This window comes from Notolepis coatsorum (genome assembly GCF_963971535.1).
Source record: "Notolepis coatsorum genome assembly, chromosome: 1".
NCBI classification, from domain to species: domain Eukaryota; kingdom Metazoa; phylum Chordata; class Actinopteri; order Aulopiformes; family Paralepididae; genus Notolepis; species Notolepis coatsorum.
In genome coordinates, this window is record NC_140165.1 from 166,167,184 (window position 1) to 166,185,739 (window position 18,556).

Here is an 18,556-nt window from a genome sequence, read left to right on the forward strand (position 1 = left end):
CGCATATCCTGTGACGTGGAGACAGAGAGACATCGGCCTGGACCCAAGTTACAGGGCGACGAGAGCCCTGAATGGACCTGAAAGAGAGAAAAGAAAATAGTCCTCTGTGGACTTTATCTGTGATGTCCTGTGTGGCCTACGGACAGGGTCACACGACCAGGCCAACCACGCTTCAATAGAGGATTGCTGCTACAATTCGACCTACCTCAAACTACGGGAGAGATCCGAGAGGTCAGAGGGGGTGACCATAAAAACCATGACACTGTGTTCTTCAGACGACAACAACTGGGTGCATTGGCCGGGAACAACAGATGCAAGTCTTCCCGCCGGCTACCAAGCAACGACGTGGCCCCTATCCTGTCGGGCCGTCCAGCCAGGGAACAACAGATGCAAGTCTTCCCGCCGGATGCCAAGTGACGACGTGGCCCCTATCCTGTCGGGCCGTCCAGCCAGGGAACAACAGATGCAAGTCTTCCCGCCGGCTACCAGGGTACCAGGGAACCAAGATGACAGAGGGGGTGTTGAGAGTCACAGCCATCGTGACCCCGCAATTGCCATCTCGTCCCCCCGTACAGACGCTATTAAGACAGTGGAAAATGACCGAACAAGGTGACAGAGGGGGTGTTGAGAGTCACAGCCAACTAGTGACACTTGTTATTATGACATCCTGTTCTCTCTGTCAATTGTAGGATATAAAGGTTTAAGCATATGTTTATTGTATATATCTGTTTTAAATCTAGGCATATGTTACTGTATGTGTCTATATGTGGTATGTATTCATATATATATATGTGTATATATATGCATATATGTATATATGTATATATATACTGTGCGCTTTGCACAAGTATCTATGTCTGGGCTGGGCTGCACAGTCGGAATACAAGAGAAGAGGCCTGTGCAGCACAGAATGCAGGAATGTGGTCACAGAGCGTTTGACCTTGACAGTGGGTGAATCTCTGCCTGCAGAGAAAGCCGGGACCCGTAGAGGCAGATGGAATTCTAGGGGCTTTCCCAGCACAAATAAATCTATTACTCTCTCTCAGTTACAGTAACGACTAGAAAAGGAGGAGTTCATCTTTACTGAATGTGTTATGTGTTATACATTGATTGGCTGGTAGAATGACATCACTATGACATCACTGTATTTAGACCAATTGTAATGGCTTCTTGTAGGTCAACCAGGTATTGTCTTTAACACGCACATTCCAAAAAATCCAAAACAAGATCCAAGGTATTATGAATTAAATTATAGATTTATTTTAAGCATCTAAATAAAACACCAAAAGAAAGATTCCAATACTCATAAATAATAGTATTCTAACACTGATGTGGTTTAAAGAAAAATTTATGACCTGGCACCTTCACCAAACATTTTTACCATGCCTAGGCCTTCTCTTCCTGCTCATTAAACCACCTGAGATTCCAAGAGTCCCCGTCCCCCACTCTCAACATGCACTACCGGCCTTTGGATACTAGGTGGGGTAAATGACTACAGAGGGGCAGAAACAAAATGTAAACAAATGATAGATACACTAAGAACACAATAGAATGGCTCCAACACATCGGCCCCTAATTGCCAAGCAAGGCAATTATCAATAGAAATGGAGCTCATATAATATAAGCAGCAATTACCATGAAAACTAGTTTATATACATATTCTTTTTTACAGGTTTTCAGAATCCATGCGTTTCTTGCTCTTCTTGAGAGTGTGCATTGTTCAATGATCGGTGTCAATCAGTATGTGTGTAGGTGTCGATGAGTCCGCTGATTCAATGTCAAGATGTTGCTTCTTCCAGGAGCAAACAAAGCTTGGTGATAGGTCTCTCCAATACGCCGCTCTTTGTTTTAACTCGAACACAACAAACCAGACCTCTGGAGTCTGGCATGGTGTCAATGATTCGTCCCATCAGCCATGAGTTGCATGGAGTTGAGCTGTCCACTATGAGTACCAAGTCTCCATGGCTTAAACTCCTTTTTATGCTGTTCCACTTTTGGCGTTGCTGCATTATAGGAAGATACTCAGATGTCCATCTTTTCCAGAAGAGGTTTGCGAGATACTGCACTTGCCTCCATCTCCTCCGAGCATACGAATCTTCTTGGGTGAACAGACCTGGAGGTAAGATTGGTTTACCCTTGAGCTGAATAAGATGATTTGGTGTAAGAGGCTCAAGGTCATTTGGGTCATCTGAGACTGAAGTAATTGGACAATCATTGAGAATGGCTTCCACCTCACATAAGGCTGTCTGCAGAGCTTCATCATCAATGGTTTGCTGTGTCAGGACGGATTGAAGGACACTCTTTACTTGACGAATGAGCCGCTCCCAGACCCCCCCGCGGTGGGCTCCGTGGGGAGGGTTGAATTTCCACTTTATACCATCATGTAGCATTACCCTTTGAATCTTGTCTTGGTTCAATTGCTTCAAGGCTTCTTTTAGCTCACGATTAGAGCTGATGAAGTTGGTGCCATTATCTGACGTTATCTCTAGCACTTGTCCTCTTCTACATATGAATCGCCGAAGGGCACTAATGCAAGAGTCTGTGTCCAGGGAGTGAGCCATTTCAAGATGAACAGCTCTGCAGGTCAGGCATGTAAATATTACACCATACCTTTTCACAGTGGATCTTCCTCTCTTAACCTCGATAGGTCCGAAATAATCCACTCCTACATGCGTGAAAGGAGGTAGGTCTGGAGAGATTCTGTTTGTGGGAAGATCAGCCATCTTCTGTTCTCCCACCTTTCCATGTTTGCATCGACAGATTACACATTTCCGGATAACAGTTCTTGCTGCAGAATTTGCACAGAGAATCCAATATTTCCGTCGCAACCTGGACAGCATGTGATTTCTTCCACTGTGTCCTACCAGCTTGTGTATGTGACAAAGGATCAGTTTTGAAACATGACTGTAACTGAGGGGTACAATTCCCTGACTGTATTGATAAGTATGGTATTATTAAACCACTACCGCTTGTACTTTAACTTCTGGCCATCCAGTACATGATATAGATATGATGAACACTTTCCCACCTGATGAAACGAAGTCCACACAAATGTATAAATCGAATATTTTATATAGCAAAGGGTATATACAACGTTCACTTAATGACATTTATGATTTGAAATGCACTTGTAAGGCAAATGAGTATTCGTAGGTAAATCAACATTGAATGTCCAATCTCTGGTTACGCAGGGAGCAAGTATACAACCTGGTTCTTTAGGGAACTATAGCGATGGTACTTAAATGATTATAGCTGGATACACTAAAGGGGGGGGGGGGGTCCCGCTGGTTGTAAGACAGTAGGGGGGGGGGGGGGGTTAGAAGAGCCGCTGGCGGTATCCCATCTGGCCGACGATTTCTTGGGAGAATTCAGAGTGCTGAACACGGTGCCCACAGAACCTCGGTCCGCAGATGAATACAGCTGGACCCTCTGATGGACGGTAGCTGCCGGTCCACAACGAAGAGACGTGAGGCGACCTCACTCGGGGTAGAGCGCCGTCTCACCTGGACTCCTCTCGGGGGGGTAGTTCCAACACTCAGCAGTGTTGGCCGTTATCCATGGAATAATCAAAGCACCCAAAGCATGTAGATAATCCAAGCCGTGGAAGGCTCGCCGTCGTCCGGGTAAAGTAATCCAATGTACAGGTCCACTCGTCCTGGCCCGGAGCTCCTCGGATGCAAGCACCACACGTGGTCTGCCCAGCCTGGTTAAGACTCCAGATAACGTCAGGAACGATGGGGGTACTGCTCACTTTATAACTCTAACCGAACGATGCACCATACATAATAGACTATTATTAACTTAATAGAAATACGTCCCACTCGACGGTATAGTGCCAAACTATGACAATTCAACTATTAATCCACACGATGTCTCAATGCCTATTCTGAGGCCAAGTAGGCCTTACTGCACCACACGTGCGTCGTGGGTGAGGCTTCGCGTCTGTTACTAGGTTGGAGGGTAAAGGACTAATGGACTAAAAGAAAGTTCTACTTTACTTGCGCCATATATATATGCGCTGTGAACAAATAGTACCATTCGTATTTCGCCAGACGTATTCCTACGCGGAACCGGGCTTGCCACGACATGTTTGTCGGCACGATTGAACTTGAACCAAGGGGCATGGCTGCTGGCGCCAGGTTCTCGTCCAATGGTAGAATGAAACTATTATGGGCTGTTAGTAGACTAAAGGGATATTCAGTGCATATTGTACAAGGAATATACAGGGGATATCAAACGATATACAAATACTATTAAATATATATCCATAAACAAATATATATATTCGGTTTAATCTGATCCTTCACAACAGCTGCCCCCTAATTAGTCCCACCTAATTAGCTAAGCAGAGACAGATTAACCGCACTGTCTACCACTCAAGGTCCGCTGTAAGGGTCAGTCAACTCACAAAGTCATGGGGTCATGGTCATCATCGATAGTGTCTGGGAGTCGGGGCAGTTCTATTAGCCTCGCCACGGGTCGTGTGTAAGTTCGCCCTTGGACGAGCACTTCAGCTGCTCGGACCTTGCCATCGGCACCGGTGATCACTTTGCTTACGCGGCCAGCCGGCCACATAGCTCTGGGTAGTGACTGGTCGATAATCATGACGACTGTTCCTTCTGTCAAATTGTCTCTCTCTTTTACCCACTTCTGGCCGGGTCTGTAGAGACGGTAGGTAGTGGAGTAGGAAGCTGCTCCAAAACTTGTCAGCTAGTACTTGACTGTACCTCCACATTCTTCGGCCGTTCGCTTCTTCAGGCCTGTACATTGTCTGGGGTAGCGCGGGGTCTAGCCGCCCCATTAAGAGTGTGTTGGGGGTGACTGGGTCGACATCTGCTATATCACTGGAGACGTAGCCGAGGGGCTTGGAGTTCAATACTCCCTCGATCTCCGTGAGGACTGTCATTAGGACTTCTTCCGCCACAGTCTGGGCCCCAAGCACGGCGTACAGGGCTGTCTTTATAGAACGTACTTCTCGTTCCCAGGTTCCACCGAAGTGGGGTGCGTTCGGGGGATTAAACTGGAAGTCAATCTGGGATGGAGCGAGGTGGGTCTTAAGTTCTGGGCCCATAGCTTGGAAGCTCTCTCTCAGCTCTCTTTCTCCGCCTTTGAAGTTTGTCCCGTGATCAGACAACAATGTAGACGGTTTTCCTTTCCGTGAAGTGAACCTTCGGAAGGCCATAAGGAATGAGTCTGTGCTCATGGTCGGAAGGAGTTCGATATGTATCGCTCTGGTGGTCATGCATTTGAATACAATACCCCACCGCTTCTTGGTTCCTCTTCCTCTCTTTATATACAACGGGCCAAAACAGTCCATGCCTGTGGAGTGGAATGGCTTGTCGCCGAGTCGGAGGCGACAGGGAGGTATGTCAGCCATCCGGGGTATGCTGGGCTGCGCGCGCCACTTTCGGCAGTCTAGACAGGTTCGCTGGAAGCGTCGCACCGCTTCTCTTCCTTGAAGTATCCAATAGCGACGTCTGATCTCCGCGAAGGCTCTCTCTGCTCCTGCGTGGTGTACATCCTCGTCGTATTTCTTTATGATCAGCTCTGTGACCTTGTGTCGGCTGTTCAAGACTATCGGGTACTTAACGTCATCCGGTAGATCGGGGGCTCTCCGCAGGCGACCACCCACTCTGATGAGATTATGGGCGTCACTCTCGGGTGCCAGGTGGAGCAGTCTGCTGTCTGATGGGACGGGCTTTCCTCCCTGTAGACAGTCTAGCTCATCGGGGAACGAGTCTCTCTGGGCTCGTTGTAGTAGAAGAAGCTCTGCTTCTTCGTAGTCAGCTGCTGAAATGTCAGTGGTGGACTGAATCTCTGGGTGGCGCCACAGGAATGTCTTTAGCTGCGCACTCTGTAGGGTAATGCAGTCATCTATGTTGGGGTCTGTGGAGGCGACTGTGCTCAGTCCACAGAACATAGGTTTCTTGTTCTCAGCCTCCTCTTTACTTGCTTCCCGTGGGGTGGGCGTAGGCCACTCTTCTTCCGGGAGCTTGAGGAATTCTGGTCCGTCACTGTAGATGTTGCGACGGGTGAGGTCATCCAGGGACATTCCCCGGGTGATGACGTCAGCTGGGTTGTGTTTGGTGTCCACATACCGCCAGCTCGCTGCTTCTGTTAACTCTTGAATCTCGGTGACTCTGACTCCCACGAAGACCTTGTATCTGCATGAATCAGACTTGATCCATGTGAGTACTGTCGTGGAGTCTGACCACAAGATTGTTCTGTGCACCGGAATGGTGAGTTCACGTTGGATTAACGTGGCTAGATGCGCTCCTGCTAGGGCTGCGCAGAGCTCTAGACGCGGGATAGATTGTTGCTTTCGTGGGGCTATTCTTGAGCGAGCCAGGATGAAAGCAGTGTGTATCTCTCCTCCCTTCTCTTGGGCACGCAAGTAGGCCACCGATCCATAGGCTACTTCGGAGGCGTCACTGAAGACGTGTAGATCCATCTTGCATGTCTCTGGCCTCACTGTGGGTGGGAAGTAGCTGCGGCGTATATTGACGCCTGGGAGTGAGCGGAGTTCCGTCTCCCACTCTCTCCATGTGGAGGCAAGGTGTGCGGGTATTGGGTCGTCCCAGCCCTGGTCCTTGTCCCATAGTGCTCGCACAATCATCTTTGCCCTGGTGGTGTAAGGTAGAATACATCCCAACGGGTCATATTGTCTGGCGAGTGTTCTGTACACACTCCGTCTGGTGGGCGGTGTGGCAATGTATGACGCCGTGGATGGCTGATACATCGGCGAGCGTTGGGGGAGAGGCCTCCTAGGCGAGTCTCCTCTTGCGCCTCTCTGTGGGCTGGTACCGGCAGGGTACCATGGCCCGCTGGTCCAAGTGCTATTCCTCGGGGCTGGTCGTGCGTCATGCTCACCCGTGAATAGAGTCGGGGGTCTGTAGGCCTGGGCTGTACTGGACCTCCTGGTCCGGTGGAGTACTGTGCTGTCGTCGGGCTTGGTTCTCCTCCTCTCCCTCTTCTTTTTCTATCAGGTCCTCTAGATCCTGTAGTCGTTTATTTAGCTTCTCCGCAGTGTATGCTGCTCCTTCCTTGTAGCTGGGTCTCGCTTGGACCGGTCTGGGAAGGGGGTCTGCGGGGGGTATAGGCTTGGTCTGTTGGTCAAGTTCAGGGTCGCTTGCTTGGTTAGGAGGCGCTGCCCTTGACTGTTGTCTCGACGAGTTCCTTGAACCCCTGGCGGAGGGAGAGGGTGTTGCCCTGGGGGTCAGCCGCTTCATTAGCCGCGCCCGTAACTTGTCGCGCTCGGCTTGTAGTCTGTCGCGCTCGCCCTGTAATCTGTCGCGCTCGGCTTCGCGCTGGATGAGATCTGCTTCTCTTTGGGCACCGGCAGCGGCGCGCTGGGCGTCGGCCCGGTCTCTTGCCATATTCATTTCCGTCTGAAGGCGTCTCATCTCCAGGCGTCTGCGCTCTTCTTCGCTCCGTTGCTGCGCTTGGAGTTGTTCGCGCTCGCTAAGCGTCTGTGCTTGGAGTCGATCGCGTTCACCCTGAAGTCGATCGCGTTCACCCTGAAGTCGATCGCGTTCGGTAGAGGCTGTCAGGCTGACGAGGAACGCCTGTGATAGCATCCTCTCCGCTTCGCTAGGGGAAGACGGTTGTAGAGGTGAGCCGCTCCTGGGTGAGCCGCTCGTTGGGGAGTCCTGGAGCTCTATTTCCTCTGCGCTCTCCTCCTCTTCTTCCGTGCAGAGTTCTCTCTCTGTAGGATTGTCTTCCTCCCGGGGCTGGTCGGGGACTACTTCTTCGGTATTGGCGGGGGGTAAAGGCATGTCAGCTCCCTCCTGGTCCCCACCGTGAGCTTGGTCAGTTACATTAGAACCCACTAGGGCCTCTGTGGTCGGGGAAACCTGGTCGTTAAGGTCAGACATAATTTTACTTTCTACTTTTACCGCCTTTACCGTTTGTAGAAGGCTAGGTAGTTGACTGACAGCGTAATCCTCTAAGTACTGAGGTGGCTGTCGTCTGCGCTGCGGGCGTTCTACGTTAGGAGGACCGTTTCGTGGAGTGTTCATCATAGGCCATTTCAATATTAATAACACTATATTAATATTACACTAGTTACCCTCCGGCTCGAAGGACCAATTGTAACTGAGGGGTACAATTCCCTGACTGTATTGATAAGTATGGTATTATTAAACCACTACCGCTTGTACTTTAACTTCTGGCCATCCAGTACATGATATAGATATGATGAACACTTTCCCACCTGATGAAACGAAGTCCACACAAATGTATAAATCGAATATTTTATATAGCAAAGGGTATATACAACGTTCACTTAATGACATTTATGATTTGAAATGCACTTGTAAGGCAAATGAGTATTCGTAGGTAAATCAACATTGAATGTCCAATCTCTGGTTACGCAGGGAGCAAGTATACAACCTGGTTCTTTAGGGAACTATAGCGATGGTACTTAAATGATTATAGCTGGATACACTAAAGGGGGGGGGGGGGTCCCGCTGGTTGTAAGACAGTAGGGGGGGGGGTTAGAAGAGCCGCTGGCGGTATCCCATCTGGCCGACGATTTCTTGGGAGAATTCAGAGTGCTGAACACGGTGCCCACAGAACCTCGGTCCGCAGATGAATACAGCTGGACCCTCTGATGGACGGTAGCTGCCGGTCCACAACGAAGAGACGTGAGGCGACCTCACTCGGGGTAGAGCGCCGTCTCACCTGGACTCCTCTCGGGGGGGTAGTTCCAACACTCAGCAGTGTTGGCCGTTATCCATGGAATAATCAAAGCACCCAAAGCATGTAGATAATCCAAGCCGTGGAAGGCTCGCCGTCGTCCGGGTAAAGTAATCCAATGTACAGGTCCACTCGTCCTGGCCCGGAGCTCCTCGGATGCAACCACCACACGTGGTCTGCCCAGCCTGGTTAAGACTCCAGATAACGTCAGGAACGATGGGGGTACTGCTCACTTTATAACTCAAACCGAACGATGCACCATACATAATAGACTATTATTAACTTAATAGAAATACGTCCCACTCGACGGTATAGTGCCAAACTATGACAATTCAACTATTAATCCACACGATGTCTCAATGCCTATTCTGAGGCCAAGTAGGCCTTACTGCACCACACGTGCGTCGTGGGTGAGGCTTCGCGTCTGTTACTAGGTTGGAGGGTAAAGGACTAATGGACTAAAAGAAAGTTCTACTTTACTTGCGCCATATATATATGCGCTGTGAACAAATAGTACCATTCGTATTTCGCCAGACGTATTCCTACGCGGAACCGGGCTTGCCACGACATGTTTGTCGGCACGATTGAACTTGAACCAAGGGGCATGGCTGCTGGCGCCAGGTTCTCGTCCAATGGTAGAATGAAACTATTATGGGCTGTTAGTAGACTAAAGGGATATTCAGTGCATATTGTACAAGGAATATACAGGGGATATCAAACGATATACAAATACTATTAAATATATATCCATAAACAAATATATATATTCGGTTTAATCTGATCCTTCACAACAGCTGCCCCCTAATTAGTCCCACCTAATTAGCTAAGCAGAGACAGATTAACCGCACTGTCTACCACTCAAGGTCCGCTGTAAGGGTCAGTCAACTCACAAAGTCATGGGGTCATGGTCATCATCGATAGTGTCTGGGAGTCGGGGCAGTTCTATTAGCCTCGCCACGGGTCGTGTGTAAGTTCGCCCTTGGACGAGCACTTCAGCTGCTCGGACCTTGCCATCGGCACCGGTGATCACTTTGCTTACGCGGCCAGCCGGCCACATAGCTCTGGGTAGTGACTGGTCGATAATCATGATGACTGTTCCTTCTGTCAAATTGTCTCTCTCTTTTACCCACTTCTGGCCGGGTCTGTAGAGACGGTAGGTAGTGGAGTAGGAAGCTGCTCCAAAACTTGTCAGCTAGTACTTGACTGTACCTCCACATTCTTCGGCCGTTCGCTTCTTCAGCCCTGTACATTGTCTGGGGTAGCGCGGGGTCTAGCCGCCCAATTAAGAGTGTGTTGGGGGTGACTGGGTCGACATCTGCTATATCACTGGAGACGTAGCCGAGGGGCTTGGAGTTCAATACTCCCTCGATCTCCGTGAGGACTGTCATTAGGACTTCTTCCGCCACAGTCTGGGCCCCAAGCACGGCGTACAGGGCTGTCTTTATAGAACGTACTTCTCGTTCCCAGGTTCCACCGAAGTGGGGTGCGTTCGGGGGATTAAACTGGAAGTCAATCTGGGATGGAGCGAGGTGGGTCTTAAGTTCTGGGCCCATAGCTTGGAAGCTCTCTCTCAGCTCTCTTTCTCCGCCTTTGAAGTTTGTCCCGTGATCAGACAACAATGTAGACGGTTTTCCTTTCCGTGAAGTGAACCTTCGGAAGGCCATAAGGAATGAGTCTGTGCTCATGGTCGGAAGGAGTTCGATATGTATCGCTCTGGTGGTCATGCATTTGAATACAATACCCCACCGCTTCTTGGTTCCTCTTCCTCTCTTTATATTCAACGGGCCAAAACAGTCCATGCCTGTGGAGTGGAATGGCTTGTCGCCGAGTCGGAGGCGACAGGGAGGTATGTCAGCCATCCGGGGTATGCTGGGCTGCGCGCGCCACTTTCGGCAGTCTAGACAGGTTCGCTGGAAGCGTCGCACCGCTTCTCTTCCTTGAAGTATCCAATAGCGACGTCTGATCTCCGCGAAGGCTCTCTCTGCTCCTGCGTTGTGTACATCCTCGTCGTATTTCTTTATGATCAGCTCTGTGACCTTGTGTCGGCTGTTCAAGACTATCGGGTACTTAACGTCATCCGGTAGATCGGGGGCTCTCCGCAGGCGACCACCCACTCTGATGAGATTATGGGCGTCACTCTCGGGTGCCAGGTGGAGCAGTCTGCTGTCTGATGGGACGGGCTTTCCTCCCTGTAGACAGTCTAGCTCATCGGGGAACGAGTCTCTCTGGGCTCGTTGTAGTAGAAGAAGCTCTGCTTCTTCGTAGTCAGCTGCTGAAATGTCAGTGGTGGACTGAATCTCTGGGTGGCGCCACAGGAATGTCTTTAGCTGCGCACTCTGTAGGGTAATGCAGTCATCTATGTTGGGGTCTGTGGAGGCGACTGTGCTCAGTCCACAGAACATAGGTTTCTTGTTCTCAGCCTCCTCTTTACTTGCTTCCCGTGGGGTGGGCGTAGGCCACTCTTCTTCCGGGAGCTTGAGGAATTCTGGTCCGTCACTGTAGATGTTGCGACGGGTGAGGTCATCCAGGGACATTCCCCGGGTGATGACGTCAGCTGGGTTGTGTTTGGTGTCCACATACCGCCAGCTCGCTGCTTCTGTTAACTCTTGAATCTCGGTGACTCTGACTCCCACGAAGACCTTGTATCTGCATGAATCAGACTTGATCCATGTGAGTACTGTCGTGGAGTCTGACCACAAGATTGTTCTGTGCACCGGAATGGTGAGTTCACGTTGGATTAACGTGGCTAGATGCGCTCCTGCTAGGGCTGCGCAGAGCTCTAGACGCGGGATAGATTGTTGCTTTCGTGGGGCTATTCTTGAGCGAGCCAGGATGAAAGCAGTGTGTATCTCTCCTCCCTTCTCTTGGGCACGCAAGTAGGCCACCGATCCATAGGCTACTTCGGAGGCGTCACTGAAGACGTGTAGATCCATCTTGCATGTCTCTGGCCTCACTGTGGGTGGGAAGTAGCTGCGGCGTATATTGACGCCTGGGAGTGAGCGGAGTTCCGTCTCCCACTCTCTCCATGTGGAGGCAAGGTGTGCGGGTATTGGGTCGTCCCAGCCCTGGTCCTTGTCCCATAGTGCTCGCACAATCATCTTTGCCCTGGTGGTGTAAGGTAGAATACATCCCAACGGGTCATATTGTCTGGCGAGTGTTCTGTACACACTCCGTCTGGTGGGCGGTGTGGCAATGTATGACGCCGTGGATGGCTGATACATCGGCGAGCGTTGGGGGAGAGGCCTCCTAGGCGAGTCTCCTCTTGCGCCTCTCTGTGGGCTGGTACCGGCAGGGTACCATGGCCCGCTGGTCCAAGTGCTATTCCTCGGGGCTGGTCGTGCGTCATGCTCACCCGTGAATAGAGTCGGGGGTCTGTAGCGCAGCGCCGCGGGGGTATAGCCTGGGCTGTACTGGACCTCCTGGTCCGGTGGAGTACTGTGCTGTCGTCGGGCTTGGTTCTCCTCCTCTCCCTCTTCTTTTTCTATCAGGTCCTCTAGATCCTGTAGTCGTTTATTTAGCTTCTCCGCAGTGTATGCTGCTCCTTCCTTGTAGCTGGGTCTCGCTTGGACCGGTCTGGGAAGGGGGTCTGCGGGGGGTATAGGCTTGGTCTGTTGGTCAAGTTCAGGGTCGCTTGCTTGGTTAGGAGGCGCTGCCCTTGACTGTTGTCTCGACGAGTTCCTTGAACCCCTGGCGGAGGGAGAGGGTGTTGCCCTGGGGCTCAGCCGCTTCATTAGCCGCGCCCGTAACTTGTCGCGCTCGGCTTGTAGTCTGTCGCGCTCGCCCTGTAATCTGCCGCGCTCGGCTTCGCGCTGGATGAGATCTGCTTCTCTTTGGGCACCGGCAGCGGCGCGCTGGGCGTCGGCCCGGTCTCTTGCCATATTCATTTCCGTCTGAAGGCGTCTCATCTCCAGGCGTCTGCGCTCTTCTTCGCTCCGTTGCTGCGCTTGGAGTTGTTCGCGCTCGCTAAGCGTCTGTGCTTGGAGTCGATCGCGTTCACCCTGAAGTCGATCGCGTTCACCCTGAAGTCGATCGCGTTCGGTAGAGGCTGTCAGGCTGACGAGGAACGCCTGTGATAGCATCCTCTCCGCTTCGCTAGGGGAAGACGGTTGTAGAGGTGAGCCGCTCCTGGGTGAGCCGCTCGTTGGGGAGTCCTGGAGCTCTATTTCCTCTGCGCTCTCCTCCTCTTCTTCCGTGCAGAGTTCTCTCTCTGTAGGATTGTCTTCCTCCCGGGGCTGGTCGGGGACTACTTCTTCGGTATTGGCGGGGGGTAAAGGCATGTCAGCTCCCTCCTGGTCCCCACCGTGAGCTTGGTCAGTTACATTAGAACCCACTAGGGCCTCTGTGGTCGGGGAAACCTGGTCGTTAAGGTCAGACATAATTTTACTTTCTACTTTTACTTTTTGCCTTTACCGTTTGTAGAAGGCTAGGTAGTTGACTGACAGCGTAATCCTCTAAGTACTGAGGTGGCTGTCGTCTGCGCTGCGGGCGTTCTACGTTAGGAGGACCGTTTCGTGGAGTGTTCATCATAGGCCATTTCAATATTAATAACACTATATTAATATTACACTAGTTACCCTCCGGCTCGAAGGACCAATTGTAACTGAGGGGTACAATTCCCTGACTGTATTGATAAGTATGGTATTATTAAACCACTACCGCTTGTACTTTAACTTCTGGCCATCCAGTACATGATATAGATATGATGAACACTTTCCCACCTGATGAAACGAAGTCCACACAAATGTATAAATCGAATATTTTATATAGCAAAGGGTATATACAACGTTCACTTAATGACATTTATGATTTGAAATGCACTTGTAAGGCAAATGAGTATTCGTAGGTAAATCAACATTGAATGTCCAATCTCTGGTTACGCAGGGAGCAAGTATACAACCTGGTTCTTTAGGGAACTATAGCGATGGTACTTAAATGATTATAGCTGGATACACTAAAGGGGGGGGGGGGTCCCGCTGGTTGTAAGACAGTAGGGGGGGGGGGTTAGAAGAGCCGCTGGCGGTATCCCATCTGGCCGACGATTTCTTGGGAGAATTCAGAGTGCTGAACACGGTGCCCACAGAACCTCGGTCCGCAGATGAATACAGCTGGACCCTCTGATGGACGGTAGCTGCCGGTCCACAACGAAGAGATGTGAGGCGACCTCACTCGGGGTAGAGCGCCGTCTCACCTGGACTCCTCTCGGGGGGGTAGTTCCAACACTCAGCAGTGTTGGCCGTTATCCATGGAATAATCAAAGCACCCAAAGCATGTAGATAATCCAAGCCGTGGAAGGCTCGCCGTCGTCCGGGTAAAGTAATCCAATGTACAGGTCCACTCGTCCTGGCCCGGAGCTCCTCGGATGCAACCACCACACGTGGTCTGCCCAGCCTGGTTAAGACTCCAGATAACGTCAGGAACGATGGGGGTACTGCTCACTTTATAACTCTAACCGAACGATGCACCATACATAATAGACTATTATTAACTTAATAGAAATACGTCCCACTCGACGGTATAGTGCCAAACTATGACAATTCAACTATTAATCCACACGATGTCTCAATGCCTATTCTGAGGCCAAGTAGGCCTTACTGCACCACACGTGCGTCGTGGGTGAGGCTTCGCGTCTGTTACTAGGTTGGAGGGTAAAGGACTAATGGACTAAAAGAAAGTTCTACTTTACTTGCGCCATATATATATGCGCTGTGAACAAATAGTACCATTCGTATTTCGCCAGACGTATTCCTACGCGGAACCGGGCTTGCCACGACATGTTTGTCGGCACGATTGAACTTGAACCAAGGGGCATGGCTGCTGGCGCCAGGTTCTCGTCCAATGGTAGAATGAAACTATTATGGGCTGTTAGTAGACTAAAGGGATATTCAGTGCATATTGTACAAGGAATATACAGGGGATATCAAACGATATACAAATACTATTAAATATATATCCATAAACAAATATATATATTCGGTTTAATCTGATCCTTCACAACAATGACTGTCCTTGGGAAGGATGGCTGGGTGTTTAACTTCCTCGGGTAAGGCAGACTTGCTGAGCCTTCCACCTACCCTCAGAACTCCGTTCACCAACACTGGATCCAGTCTGTACAATGGGCTGGTTTTCTTTACTGTGCCCGTTCTCAGTGCAGCAATCTCTTCAGAAAAACTCGGACAACGAGGATAATGCTTCTCAGAGCAAGGAGAGAGAAGAGGGGACGTCTCAGGAGGGAGACGTCTAGAGCAGCAAATGGTGAATTATCTATTAATCGGCGCAAGGACATTACAAGAAAGCAGGTATCAAAATGATCTATTGTCTATTATAACCTGCTGAGTAACCTCACGCTGATATTGGCTATTAAGTAATATCAGAAAACCCGACATGGTCTAATGGACTCTTTATTTTAATTTATTTTTCTCAAATGTTGTCCAATAGCCTCTCTGTTGCTTATATGAGGTGGGGTTCCTTACTTCTTTTTCTCTTTTTTCCCCCCACTTGCTATTTGCTTGCAGTTCTCCTGTTTATATATACATATAAACAGGCTTTTTGTAAAAAAATGTTGTCGTGTTAAAAAAGTAGCTTATTGGTGCTTTATGGCTCACTATTAATAGGCCTTATTGCAAATCCCCTCTCTTTTCGAGGCATCTACAGTTTATAGCCTACATATTTGGTTTTTATTTCCATCATAATTATTATTATTGGCTATTCAGCGTTTTTTTTTCTTTTTTTTTTTCTTTTTTTTATGATTACTATTAGGCATACAACATTTCGTTAGTGCTATAACTATAGGTCATTAATATTTCTTGTTTTGGGGAGGGTTTTGGTATATTTACTATTTATAATTTTGTATCTGAAATTCAATAGGCTTTTTTTGTTTTTTGTTTCAAAGTTTTTTATAATAATTAGGTTGGTAACAAACTTGCATATGCTCCATATAAAGGTTTTCTATAGTCGTTTTATTTTTTTATTACTTAGTTCTACCCTTGAGCACTCCTTTGAAATGAATAATTATTATTTTATGAATTTCGTTTAGTGTTAAATATTGGGTACTTAATAATGTTCTATTTTTCCCCCTTTCTTTTGTTTACTTCCTTTGCATAGTATGTATATATATATGTATATATGTATATATATATATTTACATTTAATCGTTTTGTCATTTGAGTTTTCCAGCAAAAAAATAAATAATTGAGTCTAGTGTGTAAATTACTACCTTCTTTATTATTATTATTATTATTATTATTATTATTATTATTATTATTATTATTATTATTATTATTATTATTATTATTATTATTATTATTATTATTATTATTATTAATTACTTGTTTTCTTCCTGTTTTTTTCGATTCATTATTTGTTTTTCCATTACTAAAATTCTCCTCAAACTAAATGTACTATAGTTTAGTATATAAACACTTGCAATAACAAAATACTTAACAGATGATAGACAATATCACACATTCATAGTCACCATATTTTGATGGTTAAATAAAATGCTACTAGGCAATATTATCAGTACTATTTATTATTGCTGTTTCTTATTTGTTTTTACTTTTACTCAAGAACACCAATTATTTAATGGTGATACCAACAAAGTAAAAGTAATTGTCATACTTTTGGCCAATACTCCTTTTATTTTTCCCTGCTGCTCTTCATAGTTATTTTTTTTTTCTTCAGTTATTCTTTTCTTTTTTTTCTTTTATCTTAACCACCATCTGCATAGTCCATCATAGGATTAATCTGGGTGGTGTAGTTCTGCGAGGTCTCTCTGTGCAGAGGGACATAGTTAAGCTATCTAAGATTCTTATTAATTGGATAAACACAAAGTTTTTTTTTTTTTTTTTAACATTATTTTTATCAATTTGACAAATGTCATAAAGATATATTCCAACTGAATAGTTGCTTAGACACCTGTTAATCAATACTGTTTACTCCAATTGCACAGAGAGCCGACCAGCACACAGCCACCCACTGGGACATGAGGAGATGAGCTTCCTTTTGCAGCTATGTCACAACCCTGTGTTAGATATACAGGGTGGGGAGGATCTACGTGGGAGGGGCACCAATCACCTTTGTTTTTTCTTGTTTTTTTTGTTTAGTTTTTGAAGTTTTTGTACTGTTTTTTAAATTTTTTACAGATTTTTTTGTTAAGATGGGGTGGGTTATATGGGCCTTTTTTCCCCTTATGTGCATACTTTGGGCATCTCGTCAACAAAGACCAAATTTGGGTTATCTATTAGTACAGATTCATATACTTTTGAATTATTTTATTTCATATTATAAATGTCGTCTTTAGCTATTTTTTCTTGGAACGTTAAAGGTCTTAACAATTCCATTAAAAGAGCTAGCTGTCTTGATACTATATCAAGAAATCGAGTTGAAATATGCATGTTTCAAGAAACGCACTTGCTTGAAAGAGATATGCACAAATTAGAAAATCAGCGTTATAAAGTGGCTTCTTCTGCTTCAGCTTTGAATAAAACCAAAGGGGTTGCTATAATCATTGATAAAAAATGCAAAATTACCATCATAGGCAAAGGCAGTGATCAAGAAGGAAGAATAGCTTTTCTAAAATGTATTCATAATGGTAAAAAAAAATTGTTTATTAATGTCTATGCACCCAACTGTTATGAACCAGACTTTTTTCAATCATTGAATAAAATCCTAATGGAACTAGCTGATTTCCAGTTGATTATTGGGTCGGATATGAATTCTGTTTTGGATCATACCTGGGATAAATCAAAAGCAGTTAATCATAATGCTCGCTCGACAAACGCTTTAAAGCACTTGCTACCTGACTTTAATCTTATTGATATTTGGCGGGTTCATAATCCAGGCAACAGGGAGTATACTTTTTTCTCTAATAGACATCTATCATTTTCCCGTATTGATTTAGTTTTAATATCAGCATCCTTATTTTCAGACGTAAAAAAAATTGAAATCCGACCTATGAGTTTATCAGATCACCATGCCTATTTCTGTCAATTTCAATTCAGCCAGGCTAAGAAAAAGGCCACAAGATGGCGCTTTAACTGCTCTTTATTGGATAATCCAGTATTCTGTGAGCAATTTCAGTCTGAGCTAGCCCAATTTTTTATGTTTAATAATAACTCCGTGGATGATTTCAGGATAATTTGGGACGCTACTAAAGGCTTTGTCAGAAATAATGCTATTACTTTCTCTTCAAGTCTTAATAAATCTCAGCTAAAACGAATATCGGAATTAGAAACCATGCTGTCTACCTTGGACCTATCTCAACAGAGGCATTACTCTCAACAGACTGCCGCCACACTAGCCAATGTTAAGAGTGAACTAAACGATCTTATCAGGAAAAGAGCCGAATCCTCCATCCATAAAGGTAGAGTAAACCAATACTTTCATGGTAGTCGACCGAGTCAAATATTGGCCAACAAACTATGCAATAGTGATCTTGTAGGAAATATTACTACTGTTACATCAGAAAATGGTGAGCTGCTTACAGATCCAAAATTAATCAATACAAGATTTGCAAAATTGTATAATGATTTATATACTACAGAAGGCGAGCGTCCCTCTGAAGAGATTGAATCCTTTTTAAGTGGCCTTAACCTCTCTGTTTTGTCACCAGTTGAATCAAGTTTAATGGGTGCTCCTATATCATTGCAAGAACTCAAAACATCTCTGGAAACTATGAATAAAGGCAAGTCTCCAGGGTGGGATGGCATTCCCCCAGAATTGTATTTGCGGTTCTGGGACGTCTTAGGCCCGCTACTACTTGAGATGATTAATATATCCATATCTAAAGGCTCCTTAGGGAGAGACGTGAATATGTCCCTAATCTCTCTTTTATTAAAAAAAGGTAAAGATCCAAACCAGT